Genomic DNA, 25,712 nt, shown 5'->3' with positions numbered 1-25,712 from the left:
AGAAAAGTAAGGCCATGTATGAGTTCACTTTTGGGCAAAAATAAAAACAAAAAGTTAGTAAATGAATTCACGTGCTTCTAAGTTCACGATTGCTAACATTTGGTAACATGCTATAGCCAAAAAGAAAGTCACATTTAAATGGCTAGCAAAAGAGTTCACAGAAAGATGAGCTGACGACATGCATACCTCTTTCTGTGGACATTTTCCCTTCTGAGCAGCCAGACAAGTGTCAATCCCAAAGCCCTAATGCTCTAAGTCAGGCAGAGGCAAACTACGGCCTCTGGGCCAAATCTGCCAGCACCTGTGTCCACATAATCCAGGAGCTAAAAGTGCTTGTTACTGTTCCTTAATGGTCAAAAAGGCAATAAAACAAAAAAATCAAAAGCAGAATACTATTCCTTGACAAATAGTATTATATAAAATTCCAAATTCAGTGTCCACAGATAAAGTTTTATTGGAACACAGCCATTCCATTAGTTTATGTATTATCTATAGCAGTGTCTCACTAACTGGCAAAGTTGAGTAGTTTTGGGAGACTTCATGGCCCCCAAAGCAGAATATTTAGTGTTTGGCCAGCTACAGAAGAAGATTGCTGACCTGTGTCCCAACTAATCTCAATTATTTAAATTTTTAATACACATCACAAAGGAAATGAAATTCTACACCTGGCAAGGGTGCTTTGTTAGTTCTCACAATGGGCATTTCCTTCCATGTATTGCACCGTTTTCATTCTCAGCTATCCAGGAATCAACAGGTAGACACAACAGCTCACATGTGTCTATATTTTCAAGCCTAATTTCCTCCAGATACTACCTGGGACCCTTTCCGCTGTTGTCATTCCAATACGTGTTTTATTCATTTCACCAATATCTTTAAGATTAAACTGCAGCACAAAAGAAAAAAAGTAAATAAAACTTCCTACATCTCCAATTTGATTTTTCAAATTGCAAGTTCATATCCAATTTCGAACTCAGTGGCTACTTCTGCCCCACATACTCCTTACTGATTTCCATGAGAACTAGTAACTTGTGACACCATGAAATACTGTTTCATATGGTGAAACAAGAATCCATTGGCCACAAACAAACCAACAGATTAAATCCAACTAGCTTTCATTATATCATTTTTTAGCAACTACTATTTTGCAAAGTAAGTGTTTTTTTGAAATTATTGATATATACTAGTTATTTCAGTAGTTAGATCTGAAGAATAAAATAATCTAATAAAAGAATAAGACAGTCCCAGATAAAAATAAAACGGTTTTCGGGACTGAGATACGGGGTCAGAGAGAGAAAGGCAGAAGAGAAGTGCACATATAGTCCATTCCCATCGCTCTAACGTCACATTTTGAAAATTGCAATAATATCAGTGAACTCCCACTACATAGCCAGAACATGAAGATTTTTAAAAATTGCTGTCTGAGAATGTCTGATTTGGGTACTTGGAATTATTAACCAAAAAAAGGATGCCAAATGTAAAATAGATAGCTAGTGGGAAGCAGCCGCATAGCACAGGGAGATCAGCTCGGCGCTTTGTGACCAGCTAGAGGGGTGGGATAGGGAGGGTGGGAGGGAGACGCAAGAGGGAGGGGATATGGGGATATATGTATACGTATAGCTCATTCACTTTGTTATAAAGCAGAAACTAACACACCATTGTAAAGCAATTACACTCCAATAAAGATGTTAAAGAAAAAAAGAGGGTTAAGTATACACTGAATTTAAGGACAAAAGTAAAGCACTCTGTATACCCACATTTTTTGATAATTCTGTTTATTATATACACTACTCCAAGAACATTTTAAATGTGCACCAAGTAGATTAAACCATGTAAACATTTAAGAAGTTCTTATTACATACTAACACTGCCCTAAGCAAGTATATACACATGAAAAAAACCAGGGCTCTCACAACCCACGTACGAAGACAGAGATGTGGGACACTAATTCACTGCATTCAAAGAGACGCAAGCAAAGCAGAGGCCCAAGAAGAGTGTGATGGGGTGAGTCAGTGCACGGGGGACAGGCAGGGAGGGCCCTGGACTTTGAGGAATAAGCAAGCCCATGAAGGAGGGCAGGAGACAGGAAACGGCACAAGCAAAACCAAGCAGGGTAGAAATGGTCACTGTTCCTGAAATTTTTAAATTCTAAGTTGTATTCTATTTGAACAGAATCTAGTATGCTTTCAGATACGAACAGGTACTTCACAAAGGTAGATGCTGCTGCTGAGAAATGAACCTGGAGCAGGCATGGTGGCCTCTACTTGGGGGAGGGGGCGGGGGGCCGAGGCAGCGTCTAGCATGAGACCTGAGGGCACCGGCTTTGGATCAGACGCACCGTGTGCAAAGCAGGCAGTACGACCTTCTGACACTGGGATTTGGGGGCAAGCTACGTCTTCTCTCTAAACTTCAGTTTCCTCATCTACAAAATGGGGTATTAAGAATCACTTTGCTGGGAGGTTATGAGAGTAAGTGACAGATTAATTAGCAAAAACTGGACAAATTAACACATATTATATCCTCAATGAACACTGGTGGTCTAAGGAAAATAATAATTATTAGTAGTAGTAAAGGGGGATTAGAAGGAATTCAGTGACGAATACAATGGGGAGAAGAAAACTAAACACCATTTGCTTTAATTCTACAAGCAGTTTTTCCAGTGCCTTTGACCCTCCAGCCCTGCGCTGGGCATTCAGATGGGAGGAGGAGATAAACCAAAGGAGATCAGTCCTGTCTATCTGTTGTGCTTGCCAGCCAGCAGCATCACCAGGGGCTCCAAGGAGGGTTGTCTCTGCCGTGTAGGATCAGAGTCCAGTTCTGGGAAGCAGAGCCCGAGAGGAGAAGCATGGAGCTTGTCAGGGGAAAACAGGCTGGAGGCTGAGTCTTCTCATGCCACCAACATCCCTGACCATCAAGTTCCTATTTGTAAAAAGGACCAAAATAGATAATCTTGTGAAAATGCTTTGTAATTCGTAGAGTGTCAACCCATACAGGTCTAGGGACAGACAGCAGGGTAGAGAGGTTTGAAGAGGTCTCTAAAGAATAAGCAGGAGGGTTTGAACTGACATCTTGGGTTCGGACCACCATGATCCTATTCTTGGAGCTCATGGGATTGAAAAAGCTGGGAAAATTAGGCAATAATTTGAGGGCTACTCAAGAAAGAATCTCAGGATTATCACAAGAAAGGATGTTTTCATTTGTGAACAAAAATGGAAATGTCCATGCAAAAAATAGCAGAAAAGATGCTCAAAGTTGAAAAATCAACTTGAATAAAATACACTCCTTTTTCAACTTCCATAATACAATGCATATCTTACATTTTCAAAGAGGAGGCCTTTTACACTAAAAGTTGCATAGCATATGAGAGAATGGTCAGATACAGAATTATGAAGGAATAGCCTATATTTTCAAGGAAAACAACATGCCTAGTGGATCCAGGAAGAGTCACACAAAAAGTTTATGGAAAAAATATTCCCTCTTCAGGCATCAACTTTCAGATGTAGCTCTTAATCCAGCCATTTTTGCACACGTAATGCTCACTTGGATTTTTCTAATTTGGAGACACTAAATCTCTTCATGCAGAACTTCAGTATTTTCTCAATAAACAGTAAATAAGTTATTTTTTTAAACTTAAAATCTATTCTAGAAGCCAATTTCATGTTGTGCAAAGCCTGTATTCTTGTTTAAGAAGGCGTTCACGTTTTGGAAAAACATAATGGAACATAAATTAACTTTGTGATCACTAAAATCCCATCTGGGGTGTTTCATCTTAACTCAATTTCTCAATTCATAGAGGATGGCTCATTTTACGTATTTATTGCCCTTCAAATGAATATTATGGCTTGAAAGCTCAGGACAGGAATGTGGATGTGTAGACTGGAAACTTGAGTTCTAATACGTTAGAAACACTGAAAAGTATTAGGGTGAATTTTTTAGAGGAAGCAACACCTCCAAAAAAGCCCTCACAAAATCCACAGAGCAACTATAAGCACAGACACTTTGTTACATCATACAACATGAAAATGAAAACAAGATGCTGTTCTCCTACACACATCCTGGGTACAACTATAAGCACAGACACTTTGTTACGTCATACAACATGAAAATGAAAACAAGATGCTGTTCTCCTACACACATCCTGGGTAAACATTCTTGATATAAATCAGCTCCAGGGTACCCTTCAAAGGACAGGAAGCAGGATACTCCTTCCTCATTTTTCATAGGCTGCCATTGGTATGCACTTTCCTAGGGGTCCTGCCCCCCGGCCTTTTCAATCCACCAACCATGTCATTCCTCTTCAAAGAAGTGTAAAAGAAACTTTTCCCAGCTTAATAAGTGATATTTAGATTTTAAAGGGGAAACATTTGGGTCCTAGAATGTTCAGACCTCCTTCTGAAACTAGACAGGAGTCTCTGAATTGAAGAATGCCTTATGTATTATTCTAAGTTAAGTTCAAAAGCTCTTCTCTCACCAATCTTAAAAGCTTAAGGAACCTAGTGATCTCAGATTCTACTAGGTTTTCCCCCATTCCCAGTCCCCAGTCCCTGGGTCTGATCTTAACTTTCAGAGAGAACAGCTTCTCACACACCTGATTACCCAGTGATGTCTCTAAAGATTTGGGAGCCACTAGCCCTAAACTAATTCTGGGTACATTACACACTGTACTCTCAATTTCTTCATAAACCTTGACAAACTTCAATCTTTGGTCTCTTCTGGTTGTTGACTTACTTTGCTATCTCCCCCACTGGACTCTGAACTCTTTGAGGACCTGAGTTCTGTCTTCTTTTCTGTATCCTTAGTATTTACACAGCATTTGGCATGGAATGGGTGGTTATAAACATTTTCTGAATAAATAATTTAATTATTTTTTATTTTCATGTGTTTCCTTCATATTCTTTGATTTCTATAAATATTTTGGTGGATGAAAAAATCTGATGATAATATGGAAAGTTATAATGACTTGTTATGACGTACTTGTGGTAGGTATCTGAGCCCCAGTAACCAGGAAAAAGTCTTAGTCATACTTTGACATGTTTGTTGCTTTTTATTAAACTCAGTAATAATTTGTAATCCAATTAATGCTGTCCAAATGAATGAAAACATGGCTTTTACCATATTATGTCATCTAAATTTTTGATAGTGAACGCACTGGGAAACAAAACCTGATATCTTTATAAGGAGTGGTATGATAAAGGATAAAACCAATGTCCCATAGTATGAATCTTTGATTTATTCTAACATAGCAGAGGTATTTTTTCCAGATATTCTCATAAATCTTGATATATCTTGGACAAATATAAACAGATTGTGATCAATTCCAATTCCAGTTTAATTAATGACAGAGTAGCTTGTATTGACCTAGTCCTCTAGCAATAACCATGACAAACTCTGGATAAAATAACTGTCTAAAAGCCCTGGGAAACAACCAAAGTAGCCAGAAAAAGAGGGGATTTGACCTTGAAATCATGGCAAAAAAAAAGACCTTACCCTTGAAAGTGGGCAAAATCTAGATTAGCATGGCTTTTCCCCTGAAGTCATTTCCCAGTCTATAAGGCATAAAGAGGGTAGAACTCAAGGAGAAAGCCATAGAATAATCTGTTGAAGAGTGAGCAGATTGAATTTGGGACTGCCAGTGTAGCTGGAAATTGGGAGGGGAAGTCCTAGTAGGGTGGAAACAAAAAGGTGATTCCCAAATATGCATACAAATTCCAATCCAATTCTAGACCAAGCGCTGCACTATGCATGGCAGCTAAGACTCCAAGGAGCTTGGAGAGAAAACAACAGTCAGAAGCTGAAAGAAGAGTGGCAGTTGCAGCTGCTGCTGGCCACAGGGAGAGACTTTAGAGTCTGAGTCCCAGCAAGTGATAGGAGCCTGGTGAACACCTAGGGCTTTCCAGTGAATCCCTGAAAGTGCCATGCATTAGAAGTGAAGACGACATCTCTTTACTAGAGAGATTCTCCCGAGGCTAAGGATAAAACTGAGATATACCTGCCCAAACAAGGCACAAAAACAAACCTCTACAAGCTCAAGGTGATCCACCAGTAATTTAACAAAACTCACCATTCTTCAGAGGTATATAACACAATCCAGAGTCTCTACACTATTATCCTCAAGTTCTAGTATGCAATCAAAACTCAACAGACATGAAGAAACTGTAAAATGTGAGCCTAGTCAACAGAAAAATCAGTTAATAAAAACAGACCCACAAACAACCCAGAGGTTGAAATTAGGAGAAAAGAACTTTAAAACGGCTGTAATAAATGCACCAAAGAATCTACAGGAAAATGTAAACATAATGGGTAAAGAGATAGGAATTTTCAGGAGATAGCTGGAAATATGAAAAAAAAAAAAATGGAAATCTCAAGTCTAAAAAATGCAAATGAAATAAAAATTAATTGAATGGGATTAATAACGGTTTAGATACAAAAAAAGAATCAATAAAACTGAAGACAAATTAATAGAATTTATCCACACTGAAGTACACAATAGGAAAAAACTGAATAAAAACTTTTAACAAAGCCTCAGTCACCTGTGAGACACTATCAAGTAAAGTAGCATATATGTAACTGGAGTTCTGGAAGGAAAGGAGAGAGAATGGGACAGGGAAAATATTTAAAGAAATATTTATTAAAAATTTTCCAAATTTGATCAAAATCCCATAGATTCAGAAATCATAGTGCACCTCAAGCAAGATATACATAAAGAAGCAAATCATAGTCCAACTGATGAAAAGGAAAGAAAAATTCTTAAAAGCAGTTTAAAAAAAAGACTATATATAGGGCAAAAAAATAAGGGTGATGGCTAACTTCTCTTTAGAAATACAAAATACAATGGAACAATGTATTTAAATGTGTATAAATGGCTAAGTAAAATTAAAAGCTGTCAACCTAGAATTTTATATCTAGCAAAAATGAAGACATATGAATATATTTTCATTCAGACAAAAGCTAATAAGATTCATAGCCAGCCAATCTGTACTATAAGAAATGCAAAGGGAAATTCTCTGGGCTTAAGAGGAATGACATTAGATGAACATGTAAATTTACAGTAAGAAAGGAATAGCATGGAATTTGTAAATATGCAAAAAATATAAAAGATAATTTTTTCTATCTTATTAAATTTTATACAAATAAGTTGACTGTTTAAAGCAAATGTAACAATGTTTTGGGGGGTTTATAACATATATAGAAATAAGATATATGACAATAATTGTACAAAGAATGGAAGGGGCATAAATGAAATGGTACTTTTTTTTCTTCTTTTCTTTTCTTTTCTTCTTTTTTTTGGCTGCACCACATGGCTTGTGGGACCTTAGTTCCCTGACCAGGGATTGAACCTGTGCACTCGGCATGAAAGTGTGGAGTCCTAACCACTGGACCAGGAATCCCCTGGAATGGTACTTTTTAAAGCTTAGTATATGACATGTATATGTTAAGAACATATAATGCATACACAAACCATCAAAAAATAAAAAGAGGCAAGAGGCATAAGTAAAACACCAAAAGAGAAGATGAACTGAATAGTTAAAAATTTTGTTTAACTCCCAAAGAAGGTAGGAAAGAGGAATAAAGTAATACTTGCAAATCGTATATCTGACAAGATTGCAGTATCCAGAATATATTTAAAAATTGTTAAAATAACAATGAGGTGCAGCCACTGTGGAAAATTTGGCAGTTCCTCATGAATTTAAACAAACCATTACCATATGACTCAACACTCACTCATGATAAAAACTCTCAGAAAAATAGGAAGAGCATTTACAAAACAAAGAAACAAATCCTGCAGCTAATGCTATACTCAGTGGTAAAGACTGAACGCTTTTCCCCCAAGAAGGGAACACAGCAAGTGTTTTCTATGTTCTTCTACTATGTAGTGCCGAAAGTTCTAACCAGTGCAATAACTCAAGAAAAGGAAATAAAATGCATACAGATCCAAGCTCTTAGACGTGACTCAAACAATACAACCCATAAAAGAAAAAATGATAAGTTGGATTTCCTCAAAATTAAACATTTTGGCTCCGCAAAAACCCTTTTAAAAGATGAAATGGCAAGCTACAAACTGATGGAAAATATTTGCAAACCGCATATCTGACAGAGGACTCGTACCCACACACAATATTTAATGTTCAACCTTCAATACCCAGGACCTTAATGTCTTACAGAGTTGCCAATATCTATAAAGAATGACTGCAATAAGGAAATAAATGAGGACCTATAGATATAAACACATATATATATAAAACAAACTTCTCAAAACACATTAAAAAAACAAACACTTCAATTAGAAATGGGCAAATGATATGAAGAAACATTTTACCAAAGAGGATACATTAATGGCAAATAAGCACGTGAAAATATGTTTTGTATTAAGGAAATACAAATTAAGGACACAGTGAGATACCACTATACACTTACTAGGACAGCTAAAATAAAAATTAATGACAATACCAAATGCTTGCAAGGATGCAGAAAAACTGGATCTCATACATTTCATACGTTGCTGGTGGGAGTGTAAAATGGTAGTCAATCTAGAAAACAGTTTGGTACTTTCTTTAAAAAGCTAAACATACTGCCATACCACCTAGCAACTGCACCCCTGGCATTCACCCAGATGCATGAAAACTTATGTCCACACAAAGACCTGTACAAAATGGTCTAACATCTTTATTTATCAGAGTTCCAAACTGGTAACAACCAAAATGTCCCTCAATGAGTGAATATGGTATGTCCATACCACGGACCACAACTCAGCCATAAAAAGGAATAAACTATTACTACATGAAACCATTTGGATCGATCTCAGGGGCTTATAATAAATGAAAAAAAAAGCTAATCTCAAAATTCACATGCTGTATAATTCCAATGATGTAACATTCTCAAAACAACAAAATTATAGAGATTTAAAACAGAATAGTGTTGGCCGGGGATAGTGGTGGTGCATGAGTGGGCGTGGGGCTGTGACCCTGAATGGATAGCTCAAGGGCGATCTTTGGGGGGTGAAATAGCTCTATATCTTGTTTGAGGTGGTGGTTACATGAATCTATGCCCCTGATAGAATGACATGTAATGATACCTACCAATGTCAAAGTCTTGATTTGATACTGAACTGTAACTATGTTAAGATGAACCCATTGGAGGAAACTGGGTAGAGAGTATATCGGATCTCTACTATCTTTGCAACTTCCTGTGAATCTATAATTATTTAAAAATAAAAGTTTTTTTTTTTTTTAAACATGGACTTACCAGCATTTCGTTATGATCAGTAAGGCCATTGAGAGGTCTCATCTCCAAGGAGATGAGAGATTTTTGTTTGCATAGTTAGCTCTCATCTGGGCATCTAGCTAATTCACCATTTTAGAGCAGACTGTGACCCCCCCTTAAGTCGACTGTTAGGGGTGTCCAGGGCCAAGGCCATCCTTCTTTGCCTTGGTATAGCCTTGGTGTAATACCTACTTTTTCCTGGATTACTTAAATAACTCACAATTCTCTGTGTTTTTTTCTTTCCTTCCCACACACATAGAAATGACACCAGCCAAGCAGTAGGAAGGAAGCAGGACAGAGAGACAAGTCTCAGGCAGAGGACCAAGGGATCAATTTAGTGCTGAGTGCCACCCAGGTGACAGCACTGCGGTCACACTCTCTCACTCCTCCTGAGGGAAGCCCCACGCAGTGGGGAATGGTCCCAACTGACATCTGTTGTCTGGGCGTAATGATTAATGGAGCCCTTCTTCTCTCGCAAATGTGCCCTGGGTGGGATGGCCAATGTCACAGAGATCACTCTTGTATAGGTATCAGCCCCATTTCACAGACAAAGTAACTGACACTCAGAAAACCTGTGTCATCTGCCCCAGATTGAGACCAGGATTTGAGGCCAGACTCTGCTTCTCTGAGCTTCAGCTGTCTCCCTAATGAAAGGATCTGTCTCTCTCTGAAGCCCACATTTCCCCTTGAATACGGGTATTGGGATAAAGGCTAAGGCATTAAGGAAAGCTTGCTTGTTTTTTAAACTTATCTTAGCTCAGCCGTTCTCATCTAAAACTGGCTACAGGTTGTCAGTAAGCATTTTGGAAAGACACTTTCTCACTAAAGCCTGATAAGCACAAATATTTTGAAGCAGACACATTGTTACGATGGTACTTTCAAGATATTTGAATACATAATTAAAATAAGAAACAAAATACTCATATATTCAAGCTATCCATAAAGTAAATGTGTAGTTTTTAATTTTAATACATTTTCATCTATGGAGGATATAAACAATTTGCAAAATGTAGGAGAGATGGAAATTACTCATCATTTAAATTAAATTGCTAATGATTCATTTTTTCTAATTTCTTTCTTTTATATTCCAGGTAATAAAAACTATGCTATGCTGAAAGACATCAAAATTATCCAAAATCACGGTGGATAGGTTGAAAGATAAGATTTACACCATCGAATATTCTACTCTGTGGGTAATTTTTCCATTGCATTTTGCAGACTGTTTACATCTTTTATAGAAGTGAATTTATTAAAATTTCAAATGCACAGGGCTTTACAGGAATTCCATTTATTAACACTCCTTTATTTATTAAAATCAATAAATAATTAAACATATACTATTATATATACCCTTCTTTGTATTACAACTACATTTTGTACATTTCATATTCACTTTTCTCTTTTGAATGCAATTACCAATGCATGGCTTTTCACAGTCTCCACTTATTTCAATTAACTATTACGATTATCGTCATTATTACGAAGATAACACTTCCAGCTTAGCAAATGCAAACCCCTTTGAATTTCTCCTTCTGTGCTTCAGCACTGCCCTTGACATTTTTGAAGCTATTACTGATTCCGGACAACAACATGATATTCCAGACCAATTCTGTTTTTCCCACTGGGAGACATGGAATCAATTTCCCACCCAGGTATCCTGATTCTTTTTCGTGGTCTGCAACACTACGTACAAAACATGGGCACTAGGGACACATGAGAAGGGGGGGTGAAAGTGCTGCTGCTGTTGGGACAATTACTGGTGACAGATTGAAGAAATCTGCACCTTTTTAAGGTCATGAGTTTACACTAATTTTTCCAGTTTATCACATTAAGTTGCTTTCTCTACTTTTCGTAGTATATGAGAAGCCACCTATACTGATAGTCTGATGTTCACAACCAATATAAGGGATTATATTTGTACCTCTTTCTACAGATCAGAAGGCAGAGTTTTAGAAAGTACTGAATTGGCCATCATTGCCCAGAAAAGCAGAACATGGACTCAAACCCGTAAGTATGATAATTTCTTTCAGACAATATAAGCCCATTGAAATTGGTGTAAATGTGTTCATGTGAATTATTCATATGGTTTAGCAGGATCTTTTTTTTGTTTTTAACAAACACCTATTGGATTATCCTTAGCACTCCCAACAGCTGCCACTGTGTATCTGGACATGGGCCTCTTTCCACCAGCTGCGTGTAGAACTTGATGGGCCCTTTCGTTGATATGTGATAGTCTTTCTATAACTCTAGAAGTTGTGTTCCGCTCTATTTTTTATGGCTATCATTATAAATTTTTGTTTCTTTTTCCAAAACACCTTGATTTACTTTTTGTTCCCCACCCATGCCTTACTTTCTTTCTCTCTCTCTTTCTGTCCCGGGAGATCGTTTCTGGCATGTCCTACGTCGCTGATTCAATCTTGGCTCTGCTACTTCTCACTCCCAGACATAAGCATGAATTTCCATTCTGCTGTTGCCTTTTTGTTTCTGAGCCACTTCCAGCTTTACCCCTCGGCTTGCTACTTGTCTCAGGACACTCTCTCCTTATGGGTCCCCTTTACGGGGTCCTGGGGACCAAGGCTTCTTGCTCTCTGGTTAGGACACCGCTGCCCTAAGCTTGTCTGGGCCCCGCGGTGGTCTCACCTCTCCCCATCCTCACGCCCCCGCCCTGCCCCCTCTCTGTGATACACTGTAATAATATTGCTCCCCGAGTCCCTTCTGCCCCATCTCCAGGGCTTCGCTTATGAACACGCCACTTTACAAGTACACCCTGTCACCACCAGTTTCCTCCCACTTTGGGGTCCCTGGTATCTGAGATTGGAAGTATCTGCCTTGTTCTGAGATCCTGGCAGGAAGGGTCCTCCTGCTTGAAGAAAAAGCAGAGCAAATAGTAATCCGCCTCTCACAGTAGTTCCATGGGAAAAGGACAGGTGGCCGGCTTCTCCAGCAGGCGTGGGCCCGGAGGAGCTCAGAGGACCAGGCGGGGATGGTCCCAGCACACATCTCACCACCTTTCTTGAGGCAGGTGCCCTCCTTACATAAAGCTGAGCCCCACTTCCTGCCTCAGTGCCACTTAGATGTCCTTCTGCATCAAGACGGCTGTGGTTAGCCTTAGTTTTCCACGTTGAGATTTTCACCGTTACTCCATCTGCATGTGTTCATTGGGGGATCAATGCTGTTCTGAACAAAAAGTCTCAAGCTAAGCAAATCTGATGGATTTTTACAAAATAGCATTTCTTAGGGCTGGTGGAAGTTAGAGGACAGGAAATCTGTCAGGACAGGCCATCATTAGCATAAGGCTGATTTCAGACACAGTTTGCATCTTTGCAAATACACTGTTCATTGAATCCATCTCACAGTTGAGAAAAATGAGCTAAAGTAGCTAGTCCAAGGTTATATAGGAAGCACACAAACTCACAACACAGGCCTCCAGCACATTTGGTTCAAAACTGTCAGCCAAGTTTATTCTTAACCAAGGCAGCTGAAGACGACCTTGGTGTGAGCTCAGTGGTGTTGTTAACTTAGCCCATCTTTGCAGTGTTAAAAAGGATTGAGAGGTTTTTTTGTATGTTTTGGGGTTTTTCTTATTTTACAGACAAACTCTGGTTGTGAGCATTTAAGTTGGTCAAGTTTTTTTTTTTGTTTTTTGGGTTTTTTTGCGGTACGCGGGCCTCTCACTGTTGTGGCCTCTCCCGTTGCGGAGCACAGGCTACGGAGGCGCAGGCTCAGCGGCCATGGCTCACGGGCCCAGCCACTCCGCGGCACGTGGGATCTTCCCGGACCGGGGCACGAACCCGCGTCCCCTGCATCGGCAGGCGGACTCTCAACCACTGCGCCACCAGGGAAGCCCGGGTCAAGTTTTATAATAGGAAAAATAAGCTCTACTAGGAAATGTCACGTTTCCCCATTATGAAATGGCCTACATAGCTCTTTTCTGAAAATAAAATGAAATAGGCCATATATTAATTACGACTTTCTCTGTAAGTGGGATTTTGTAAAGCTACGAGCCAAGTCTAATAAATTAAAATGAAGAGCGCATATTATTTTTAAAGAAAAATGTTTTACTTTATGTCTGTGTGAACATCAGTAGAATTAACAGATAGAGTAATGAGGTGTTCTAGAGTCATTTAACAAAAATTATTTTGTGTATAAGTGAAGAAATTGTTTAGAAAATTAATTGTGACATAATTTCCTGTGTATTAAACATAGTTTTATTTTGCACACATAAAAACACACATTCTAGTCTCCACCAAGTCACCAAGCTGCTCTGTAGTTTTCAAATACCCCTGCCTTTACTCAGATCCCACTCTGTTCAGTCTCATTCTCTGCCATTCCCGCCACGCAAGCTCCTCACCAGCTCCCGAGGGCTGTGGGCCTTCCCCATTAATATCTTCCCTCCTACTAATCTCCCCACCCACAGTGTGTGCCCAGGCCTTTCCTCCACCTTTCCAGGCCCCAGACAAAGTTCCAGCCCAATTCCACCTCTTCCAAAACCATCCCCAAGACACCAACCCTAACCTGCATTGATGACCTTGGTCTTTGAATTCCCTCAGCTCTTAATTATTCATGCATTCTGTCACTCATGCAAAAACTTTTATTGAGAGCCATTAGATACCAGGCACCGTTCTAGGCACTGGGGAGAGATAGCAAGGAATCAGATAGACAGGGTACTTACTCTCCTGGCACATCCCTCCTAATGGGGTGAGAGAGAGAATAAACGAACATGGGAGAAAAGCAATGACGTGCTCAGTTCTCTACAGAGACTGAATGGGCTGTCATTCTACATGGGATGTCCAGGGAGGGCCTCTTGGAGGAGGTGACGTTTAGGCCGATGTCTGAATGACAAAAAGCTATTCAGCTGCTGGATATTAACGGAGAGAGCACTGCCAGCAGAGGGAACAGCTACCATAATCTTTGAAAAGCCCAAACATGGGAATGAGTTTGGTTGGTTCAAGTGTGCAGCAAAAAGAAGTTCCCTGGGCTGTTCGGCCAGGAGAAGCCAGAACGGGTGGAGGACAGCGAGGTGGACATGTAGCGTCCGTCAGGGATGGGATTGTAAGCAGGAGATAGCGTGACCTGGTTTATGTTTTTAAAAGATTCCCCTGACTGCTCTGCAAAAGAAGGATTGCAGGGCGGTAAAGTGAAAGCCGGGTGGGGGGACTAAAGAAGAGACTAGGGTGTGAATCCGCGTGACAGAACGTGGTGACCTTGACTCGGATGTTGGAAATGGACGCAGAGGGAAGAAGAAGGATTCCGCAGGTATTTGGAAGTACATCTACGCCACGTATTTTATCTGACTACACCCTCAATTTCTTGGGCTGAAATTCCACCTAATCTGCCTTATATTTCCAGGTTAGAAATTTTCCTCACTGAAGTCCTGTCAGAGTTCAGTAGTTCTACTTTTTCCCTGGCTTTCGTTCACATTCACCATTTCACATCCCTCATCCCTTCTTATTCGCTTTAAAGGACCACTAGCCTTTTCCACGTCTCCAGGTGCACAAAGCTTCACCTTACAGAGATCTTTTATGAAAGTTCCTGCTGTTTGTTTTTAATGTGGTCTTAATTTTGTCCCTATATGCATTTTAGAACATAGCTTTCAAAATTTTAGTTCATCAAAGAAATCTCTGTGTAATTACTTTATTATATAATTTCCCCCTTTCTCTTACTGGGATTGTTTATAATTAGAGAGTAAGGTTTTTATTTTCAAGAATCTACCTTTCCTTATAAGCCAAATCTCCCAAAGATTCACATTTACATCTGTGAAAGACAGAGTTGAGACCCAGTAGTCATGACAGAGCTGGCAGACAAGAGCTCTGTAACACCCAGATAGTGTTATGGTCACATTGGGATATATGAGTATGCTACAGGTTTATATTCAAGTTGTATTAAAATTCCTGAAGAAATAACATCACTAGAAGCAAAGGCAAAATGTTCACATCTAGACATAAGTTAATCCCCATTTTAAAAATTAGCTATAACTGAACCAAATATGAACTATCTTTCTGAAAATTATTAACATTTGCAAACAGAACTTCAAGGCAGGCATCTATTTTTAAAATTTACAATGTTAGACCTGGTCTTCTTCATTCTCTCTCTTTCTCTCTCTCTCTCTCTCTCTCTCTCTCTCTCTCTCTCACACACACACACACACACACACACACACAATTTTGTTGTCATAAAAGTGCTCCAAGAATTAAAGGGCTGAAAAGCAGTTTACAATGCTGTATAACCCATCTGTCTGAGCTACAAATGAACCACCCCAGACCATGAAGAAAATCCTAGACTTCCTTGGTAATCTACCTCAATATTCACATCGCATGTTAGGAATATTATTATCAAACTACATTGTCTGGAATATAGAAAATCAGTATTGGATGTACTCATAGGCTAGAATATTAAAACTGCACCTTTTCTTTGAGTTAGGGCAAATATTAACTAATGGTCACTATGTTATTACTTTATTTCATTTAATAAAAGTTCAAGAAGAGAGTTTCAAATTAATTTATTTTTAACAGCTTTAGTGAGATATAATTGATATGCAAAACTGTACATATTTAAGATACACAAGCTGATTAGCTACATATGCACATACCCATGAAACCACCACCAAAATCAAGGTAATAAACCTGTCACCTCCAAAATTTTCCTCACTCCCCTTTGAAGAAGAGAGGACTTTTAAAAATTTCTTTTATCGAATTATAGTTGGTTTACAATGTTGTGTTAGTTTCTGGTGTACAGCAAAGTGATTCAGTTATATATATATATATATATATATATATATATATATATATTCTTTTTCATATTCTTTTCCATTTTGGTTTATTACAGGATATTGAATATAGTCCCCTGTGCTATACAGTAGGACCTTGTTGTTTATCCATTATATATAATAGTTTGCATCTGCTAATCCCAAACTCCTAATTTATCCCTCCCCCACCTCCTTTCCCCTTTAGTAACATACATTTGTTTTTCTATGTCTGTAGGTCTATTTCTGTTTTGTAAATAAGTTCATTTATATCATATTTTTTAGATTCCACATATAAGTGATATCATATGATATTTGTCTTTCTCTGTCTGGCTTACTTAACTTAGTATGATAATCTCTAGGTCCATCCATGTTGCTGCAAATGGCACTACTTTGTTCTTTTTTATGGCTGAGTAATATTCCATTGTATACAATATACCACATCTTGAAGAAAGAATTTTAAAGCTTGGTTTTAACTGGAGAATTAGACAAGCATTCTAAGCCTTAAGAGTCATTCAACAAACATGTCACAAAGTATTTTGAAAGTAGTTCTTCCATAAACCACCTGCCTGACTTTTAAAAGAATAATTCAGTCACAAAGGATAGAAATCTGTGGTGGTGGAGCCAGAGGAGAGGAGAGCTGTGTGTGTCAGTCAGATCACCCAAACTGTGAAAGAAATGCTAGACCATATGCTGAGGCTCTTTTTAAGGCAGAATTTCTACTGTTTTCCATGGGCCCATGGGCGCTATCATTTTATGATCAATGGCCAACTTCTCCAAAAAGAGAGAGAAAAAAAATAGCTGAAGGACTTTTAGCAGCATCAAAAGTCAGCTTAACAAAGTCAAAATTCTACCAAACGAGAGAGTACTGAGTAACCAGCACACCTGAGAGAGAGCTCTGAAGACACAATAACCAGGACCCTTGCTACACGGGGCAAATTGGGAAACTAAACTCCATGTCTAGTGCCCTCCCACCGATATGCAGAGGCCCATTACAGGGCCTATCCACTGCAGAATTTGCTGGGTGAACTCTGAGAAAGTACACCAGGCTTTGTATGTTCTCATGATCACCGGTCACGCGCCTTGCTCTCGACGGTCAGAGAAACTACATCCACCCCGTCCGACCCAGTGCCTCATCTGAAACACCTCCAGGGACACAGCGGTGACTCTGAGAGACTTTGAGTTTTGCTTGTTTGGGTTCTGTTTAGTTTTCACTCTTGAGTCCTTCGTGGGCTCATTCCTTCCAGGCTGACGTCACTTTAAGGTTCTCTCCCTTCTTGTGCTCCGTGAGCATCTTGGAGGCTTTCGTAAGTCCATTCATTTTCAGAATTACAATAAGAATTTGGGGTTTTTCAGTCAGAACGAACCCAATCTCACAACAAAAACCAAGTCAAGATCCTAGATGTTTTTCTGGTGTCGTAACAACAGTGACGAGGCCAAGGCCTGAGGTTTGCTGAGAGAAGGAGAGTCGTGGCCAAACGCTTTCATGTTACTTCAAATCCTTGCAGCGACCCTGAGAGACACGTAATTCTCTCCATTTTGCAAAAGAGGAAAGGGAGCTTCAGAGAGGTTGTGTCATGTGCCCAAAGCCCCCTGGGCCCTAAGTTTCTGAGCAAGGACTTTAATTCAACATGACTGGATCCCATAGTGCAAGGCCTTTCCACCCCAGGGCACACAGAAACAGTCGTAAGATTTAACCCAGGAGGTGAACCCGGTCCGGTCCACGGAGGAAAACAAAACAAAACTGTAACGACAATCACAAATCGGTGTTTCACGCGTAAATCAAATAGTTTCTCCCTTCCCACCCCTTCCCGTCTACACAATCACCCTTGTGTAGACACAGCTGTGCTATCAAATGAATGTCATGTGTGAGTGTGTAGGCGTGACTGTACTGCGAGGACCAGCTCCCCAGTTTCGACAATATTCTCTAGGGAATTATGTAATATTTCGTTTGCAAGAGCAAACGCTTAAACAATATTAAGGCCGATTCAGTTAAAATGTCCTCTGCATCTGCTGAGTGGGGAAGGTTTCCATTTTGCTCTAAGTGTAAGCGGGCTGACAGCATCCGTCCACCATTCCCGGGCTCTGCGTGCAGAGGCCTGGCTTACGGGGCACCTCATTTCTATTCCCATTCGGGGCAAAGGTTAACCATTTCTGCAAATGCTGACACTACACTGAGGCACATTTAAATAGTAAAGCACAGGCATGACGACACACAGAACTGACTGAATTAGGGCAGCAGAAGCCTCCTGTCGGCTTGCTGGGGTGTTGAAGGCAGAGAAGGCTGCAGAGAAAAGGGTGCAGGGTACCACTGGGCGGATGCACCCCGGCGTGTCCGGGAGGGCTGTTCACGAAACTCAGACCCTCAAACAATGAGACAGCCCTCGGGTCTGGAGGTTGCTGTCAGTGAACGCAGTCTCTGAGTCTGGCTAAAGGAGAATGAAAAATATTTCACGGGAACCACGCAGATATTTGTTTGATGCCTCCTGTTAGTAGACTCGGGGCACTGCTAGAGACAATTTAGGAGTAACTAGAGTTCAGTGCCTAAGGCTTCGCTCTCATGCTTGAAACGTGACTCGCTTTCCTGGCCCGCAAGCCATCAAGTTGGACTGGGTTTCCCCTTAACACCCCCTCACCATTACCCACAAAATGATTCTCACAGAAAACAAGAGCTAAAACTACATTTTCACTGTGGCACAGAAGTGTTGACACCAATGAAATCTGGTGGCCAGATGGATTAGTAAGAATGAGTTACCACAGGCATTTAAGAAACTGAAATAACTATAGCTCGACTCTTTGGAGGATTATCGAGAATATCATCCCTACATCCCTTCCTTTCTAATTCAATAGAAAAATGCTAGATGGATGGATAGATAGATAGGTAGATATAAAAAAGAGAGGGAGGGAGGAAGAGAGAGAGAATTGGACTCATGTAAAAGAGTCTACAATCTACGTTTATGCTTGAGACAAAAATTAACACGTATTTATGAGACAAAGGAAAACACATGGAAGTGAAGACCTAATAACCTTATAGATGTTTCTAAGGTTGATTATTGAGAAGCCAGTCCCGAGGATGAGACTTTTTTTGTTTGCTTGTTTGTTTTCTAAATTTATTTATTTATTTATTTTTGGCTGCGTTGGGTCTTCATTGCTATGCGTGGGCTTCCTCTAGTTGTGGCGAGTGGGGGCTACTCTTCATTGCAGTGCGCAGGCTTCTCATTGCGGTGGCTTCTCTTGTTGCGGAGCTCAGGCTCTAGGCAAGTGGGCTTCAGTAGTTGCGGCACACGGGCTCAGTAGTTGTGGCACACGGGCTTAGTTGCTCCGAGGCCTGTGGGATCTTCCCAGACCAGGGCTCTAATCCGTGTCACCTGCATTGGCAGGCGGATTCTGCGCCACTAGGGAAGTCCTAATGAAATGTTTTGAACATTAATCTGTGTATTATCATATGATTGGAGCCAATATGTGCATTTTATAAGGGAACAAAAATCTTATAAATGTCCATATTTCTTGTGGTGTTGATGACTTCTGTAAGTTCCTCTCTTGGTCTCACTATCACACAGCTGTGCCACTCTGTAATTTACAGACCAGTTTTAGAGAACAGGATACAGACTGTTCCTAAAACTGACTCCACAAGTACTTTTTTCTATAAAATGCTTTGATTCGATTATGACTGAGCTCTGTTCCCAACCTCACTGGGTACCAGGAAGAGAGGAAGCACGTTGTCAGTGGGCAACCCATTTGGACTTATCTGTACAATCCTGGATTCCATGAAAACCATCAAGATCAAGCCCTAAACTGGAATCAGTTAAACCTGGAAACTTTAGGGTTCCCTACCACAACCTTTTTAATCTGTGGATTCCACCCATAAGGAATCTAAATTTTGAAATATGTGTTTATAAACTCACTAGCAGTCTCAGGTTTACCCACTTCACAGATATTTGAGGGCCTGTGTGTGGCAGGAGGTGATGCTGCGGGAAGGGCTGTGGAGAAACACAAAATGTTGACTTAAGTGCATCTAGGGTTCAAGGAATGTCATGTTTTATTATTAAAATTGCAAATAGCGCTGATGAGAATATGCTGAAGGTGGGTTTGGGGGTGATCCTGGCAGGGGGCCCTATAATAAGGACAAGTCTGGTTTAGGTGGAAGCAGCAACAATTACAAGGAAAGCTGCACAATGCATGTCACACACAACAAAATGGATGGACCCTCACATGACGTGCTTGTCAAAATGAGGGGCTTCTCCTGCTCTAAGCCTGGACTTACTTTGGCTCTTTCAAAATAAGCAAGGAGGAGGGCATCTCATGGTAGCAAGGGACCTAGAGACCATTCTGCAGGGTTTATTCTGCTATCTCTTCACCCTCTACACAAAACTACTTTTCACAGCATTCAAAGATGACCACTGTATGTCCCCTTAAATTCACATGTTGAAAACCTACCCCTCCAGTGTGATGGCACTGTGGGGACAGTGGGAAGTCATAAGGTCATGCGGGTGGAGGCCTCAGGAGTGGGATTAGTGCCCTTATAGGAGAGTCCCCAGAGAGTTCTCTTGTCCTCTTTGGGCCACGTGAAGATACAGTGGGAAGCTGGAAGCCAGCAACCTGGAAGAGGGCTCTCTCCAGAGCCCGGCCGTGCTGGCACCCTTGTCTCAGGCTTCAAGGCTTCAGAACCACGAGAAGTTAATTTCTATGGTTTATAAGCCACCCAGTCTGCGGAGCTTTGCTATAACAGCCCAAACGGACAAAGAGAACCACCCTGGATTTGGCTCTCCACATGTGTTCTGCATCCTTTTTTCCAATGCATTTGCACAGATTTGAACCTCTTATCATTGAGAGGGGCAGAAATAAAGATTTGGCCAGATAACAGGTCCTGCTTTAAAGCTGGGGAGGGGGTTGGTGCCACCTTCCACGCCCTTCTCTGTGGTGACACGCAGTGTGAATCTTCTATGTCATGTTGGGCGGGCCCTTCTTTCCTCTCCAGAAGCAACATAAAACAGTAACCAGGACAGCGTTTGAACAGGGATTCTCCACAGGAACTGTGCAAGCATTACATGGGTCATGTGTTGCAATAATGTGAAGTTTATCTCGCTGAGAAAGGAACACAGGGATCTTGGTGGGACTTACTTGGGAACAATAGTTAACAGTCAACTTATTTCCAACTGTTTTCCAACAGAAGGGAAAAAATAATTCAATATATGGTTAGTTTTAAGAGGCTCCATGCCTTTGAAGGGGATTTGAATATTCTCCGGGAACAACACTTGGACAATCAGATGTAATAATAATAATAATAAATAATGGCCAAAGGCAAAAGATAGAATCGCAGAGCTTTTAAAAATGTATTTAAAAAGTGATCAGCGACTAGCTGTAAGGGAACAATTGCCCCCAAACAGGACTAAGTATTTCAAATGTTCAGAAAACATCAAAAATCTTTATGCTGAGATCTAAATAATCACCTTAGTTTCCATCTCCTCTCACTGATTGCTTTATGGGAAGCAGAGCTCTCCAGCACGCAAGTGATTTTAAAATATTGCTTAGTATTTTTTATCCCAAGACAATTACCAGTTCATGCTGATGCCAAATATAAATTATGTTTATTTCTCTCCGAAAACCATGGCAGGGATTTTCATGGCATTCACTAGAGCATGTGATCAGACGCGTGCATTATTTTGAAAGGTTACTCATATATGAGCTCCAAACTCGCATGTACACTTTGTTGAGGATGGTGACAGTGTTCGCTGGTCTGAGCTTACATCAGTTTATTTCACTTTCAGATGAGCTCTTACATCGAACTCTCGGCAGTACTGACTTATTAAAATGCTAGCGTTTGCCAACTAGAACACTGTCAAGCGTGTTTCAGCACCCCCGTTCACGCTGCCATTCAGGGGAAAATGCTCTCACTCTCACACTGCATCACAAGTGACGGTCTTAATCCCACCTGAAGTAATAGAGCTGAAGTTGCTACTTAATTTCCAGCATCCCCCTAACGATGGCAAGTGTCCCTGCAAATGTCAGGCGTGCAGTTCTCAGTATCAAAGTAGATTTTGCACAGTTTGCTCTAGGAGAGAGTGCTGTTGTTTCTTCCCTTAGCAAAGTCACCAAACAAGATAGATTTTTATTTCTTTTACAGTACAATGGCTGTAAAAGAAACAGTCATCTTTATATACAGTCTGTCTTCCTGGCCTAAGGTTGAAATAAATACAGAGAATATGTTTGAATTTAAGGCTTTTCTGAACAACACAGTCACCAACTACTTACATACTGCATGAATCTGTCTTTTACATCTTTCAAATGCCAGCTGCAGACTGCATCTCTTCCCCTGAGTCCCTGTTGCTAATACTATCTGAGCAGGCTATTTTGATGTCCTGTGAGAATTAGGCTTCTTTTGGAAGCAGAAACATAACTCCCACTGGTCCTGATACAAGTTCTGCATGTTGCAGAATGAAGACAGACAAGGTATGAGAAAAATGAGCTGCTTACTTACGACGGCATAAGGTGTTAACCAGCTGTCCGTACTTCTAAACTTTAGAACTATCTCCAAGTTAATAAGAGCACATTCGATCTTGTATAGACCCACATTCTTTCCTGGGAAAGGCAGTGAAGGAAGCAAATGTCATTGCCCAGAGTTGAGAAATAAACACAGGAAGATGTGGGTAATGTCTTAAGTAACAAAGGTTGAAGGGCAGAGCGAAATCACTTGGATAAATTAAAAGCTATTCAAATATTTGCTAGAACTCAAGCTTTTAGCTTCCTGGAGAGCTCATATTCTTCATTAGCATTATAAAATGAGATTTATTCATTATTTATGCAATGGGACGGATCATATTGGCACAGAAAGAACTTGAAGCTTTGCTGGACTCTGTGAAGTTGATCTAGGTTGAATGGAGCGTGGCCATCAAGGGTCTCCTGGTAACACAACGACCAACTTTTCAGAGAGCTCAACAGATGTACGTCAACAACTGCGCACCAGACCCTTGTAAGAGTTTTAAGAAAGAAATGGTCAAAGAATGAATACAAATGAAAACTAAAGAATAGGAAAGAGAGCCTTGCTCCCAACTCCTCGATTCATTCAGAAGATTTATGGAAGCTGCAGGCATGATCTATAGTGACCAATCAGGTGTCTTAATCCGTGATATAATCAAGTGATCTCAGAAGATCAGGACTGTGACCCTCCCACAAGTTACGAACCTCAGTATTAAATCAAAGCCATCCAAAGCTTAGGCTGATGGCAAATCTGTGCAGGATGTGAGGGGATGCAGACATCTCCACCTTCACACTACTGACAGCCGAGGGACGCTGGACAAGACCTAGAAGCAAGGCCATCTCTGACCACTCACACCAGGCATCCTAAGACCACCTTGTGGACAGCTGTGCGGGGAGAGCAGCCTAGTTAATGGGATGGCGTAAACCTCCATGCACTTACTGAGGGATCGCCAAGTGGCAAACATTTCACTACTCCTGATTCTGGGACAAGAGAGAGCTTTATTGTACCTCAGTGAACTCTGCATCCCATAACCTCCTCTTCATTTGGTTGATGAGGAAATTTCATGGCTACGATGGTTATAACTGTTTTTAATTGAGGTATAACTGACACATAACATTATGAGTTTCAGGTGTACAACATTATGATTTGATATTTGTATATACTGCAAAATGATCAACACAATAAGTCTAGTTATTTGTCACCATACATAATTACAGATTTTTTCTTGTGTTGGAAAATTTTAAGATTTATTCCCTTAGCACCTTTGAAATATACAATACAGTATTATTAAGTAGAGTCTCCCTGCTGTACATCACATCCCTATGATTTAAAACATATCCAATACGTCATAATTTATACCCGTGCAGTCAAAGGAGTGAATGGATTAGTGATACGATGGCCCAGGCTGTGGCACATGTTAGAGAGGGAAGTCTCTAACCAGTAACTACTATGATTACTTCCGACTAAAAAGAGGAAAATATTATTCCCAGTTTAGAAGAGTTTTCTCTTTGAAGGATGAGTGATACCCCCTGCCCTGTTCTTTGAAATCTGTTAGAGTACCTCAGTCTCTAAACGTATGGACAACGTGACATAATGAAAGGCTGATATAGTTTGCATACCTCGACTCACAGAAGTCTGTGCCCGTTGCTCTTTTCAAGTGACCTGTTATTTTGTAGCCTGCATCCTAGCAGGTGGAGGACATTTAATTAAATGTCGCATGTAGAATACTCCACACAAACCTGGCCCTTTGCAGGTGGTCCATAAATATTAATTTTGATACTCTATCAGGCAAACAAGAATGAGACATCTCTACGATTGAGAACCTGCTTGTGTGGATTAGTTTTCTCTCAAAAGCCTCATTTTGTGGCAAATCAGACTTTAAAGACAAAGGTAACAAATTGATGTGTCCCAGTTTATTTTGGGTTCCACACAGCATTCGGTAACCTTAACAACAGTGTTGTCTGAGCACGAGAACTACTATCCATCTCCCCTTGAGATACTAAATGGTCTTCCTCATCCATTACTGGCAACAATTTTTTAAAAACAAGGAATGTTTTTAGTAGAAATACAGGAAAGGAAATGTAGGGGGAATACATGAGCCCTTCCTTAAGTATCTATGATGGCTCGTATTCCAACTACACCTTCAAAACTATTACCAAATGAAATGTAAGCCTGATTACATAAGTTATGAGCTCTTAGAGCACATATATTCACATACAGCAAGATGTAGAACTTTAGGAATTTTGTTCAGGAAACAAACATAGGGGTTAAAAAATGAGAACTGCGTTTGAAATTTTAAGCCTAAAAGCCAGAGCCGTACTGCTTGCCAAAGAGCAGTTATACTTCTTGGCTGGTACGTAACCAAGGAGATCTTGTAAAGAGAGATGGTTTTTAGTATTTTTTAATCAGCCAAACCTAAGGTAAATGTCTATGATTTTACATTGAGAAGATGTCCATCTTTAAGCTCCCCAGTTGATGCTATGTTAAGAAAAAAGAAACAAAACAAAGACAGTACATTCACTACCTTCTTCAACTTCTGTAGTAGATACAACCATTCTATACTAGAGCAGGGTGGTCTCCACTCAAAAGAATTAGTGTTTGCCTTTTAGCACTTAGCATATATCCTGGAGGCTGCCGGGAAACACGAGGTACCACAGGATCCATCATTCACAGTTTCAGGTACCCTATGTAATGGCTGGATTCTCTAACAGCCTAGAAATCATTGACCATGTTCATTTGCCTTCTGTGGCACCTGCAGACATGGAAAAAAATCTAGGAAAATGAAAGACATTTCCACTACACGAGCATGCACCTGGTGTCATTGCCAGAGAGGTCATAACTAATGTACTGACACAACACTGAGGGTCTGACCGGGTTTGACTGTATTTTCCAGTTGTATAAACTCAGCGGCTTTTTAAAACAAGTTCAATTAACTTGACACAGCTTCACACGGTATAACATACAATAGGTAAAGCCACTCAGCATAAGATGACTCAAGTCATGGGTATGAAAGAGGTCACTGGGGTTTTTTTTCTTGGTTTTCCTTTTTTCTTTGGACTTCATTTTTTCAGAGCAGTTTGAGGTTCACAGAAAATTGAGGGGGTGTACAGAGATTTTCCATATACCTGCTGCACCCACAAATGCAGAGCTTCCCCCATGATCAATACCTGCCACCAGATGGTACATTTATTGCAAATGGTGAACCTACGTTGGCTCATCACAGTCACCCGAAGT

The 25,712-nt window shown here is 40.2% G+C and overlaps 1 pseudogene; it reads right to left on the bottom strand.

Annotated features, from left to right (window-relative positions):
- LOC138413872 (lipoxygenase homology domain-containing protein 1-like) overlaps positions 1 to 25,712 on the bottom strand; it is a 72,247-nt pseudogene that overhangs the window by 22,286 nt on the left and 24,249 nt on the right.

Source organism: Delphinus delphis, chromosome 17, assembly GCF_949987515.2.
Source record: "Delphinus delphis chromosome 17, mDelDel1.2, whole genome shotgun sequence".
Classification (NCBI taxonomy): Eukaryota; Metazoa; Chordata; class Mammalia; order Artiodactyla; family Delphinidae; genus Delphinus; species Delphinus delphis.
Note: the sequence above shows the minus strand (reverse complement) of the source record. Positions and strands in the feature narration are given on the sequence as shown.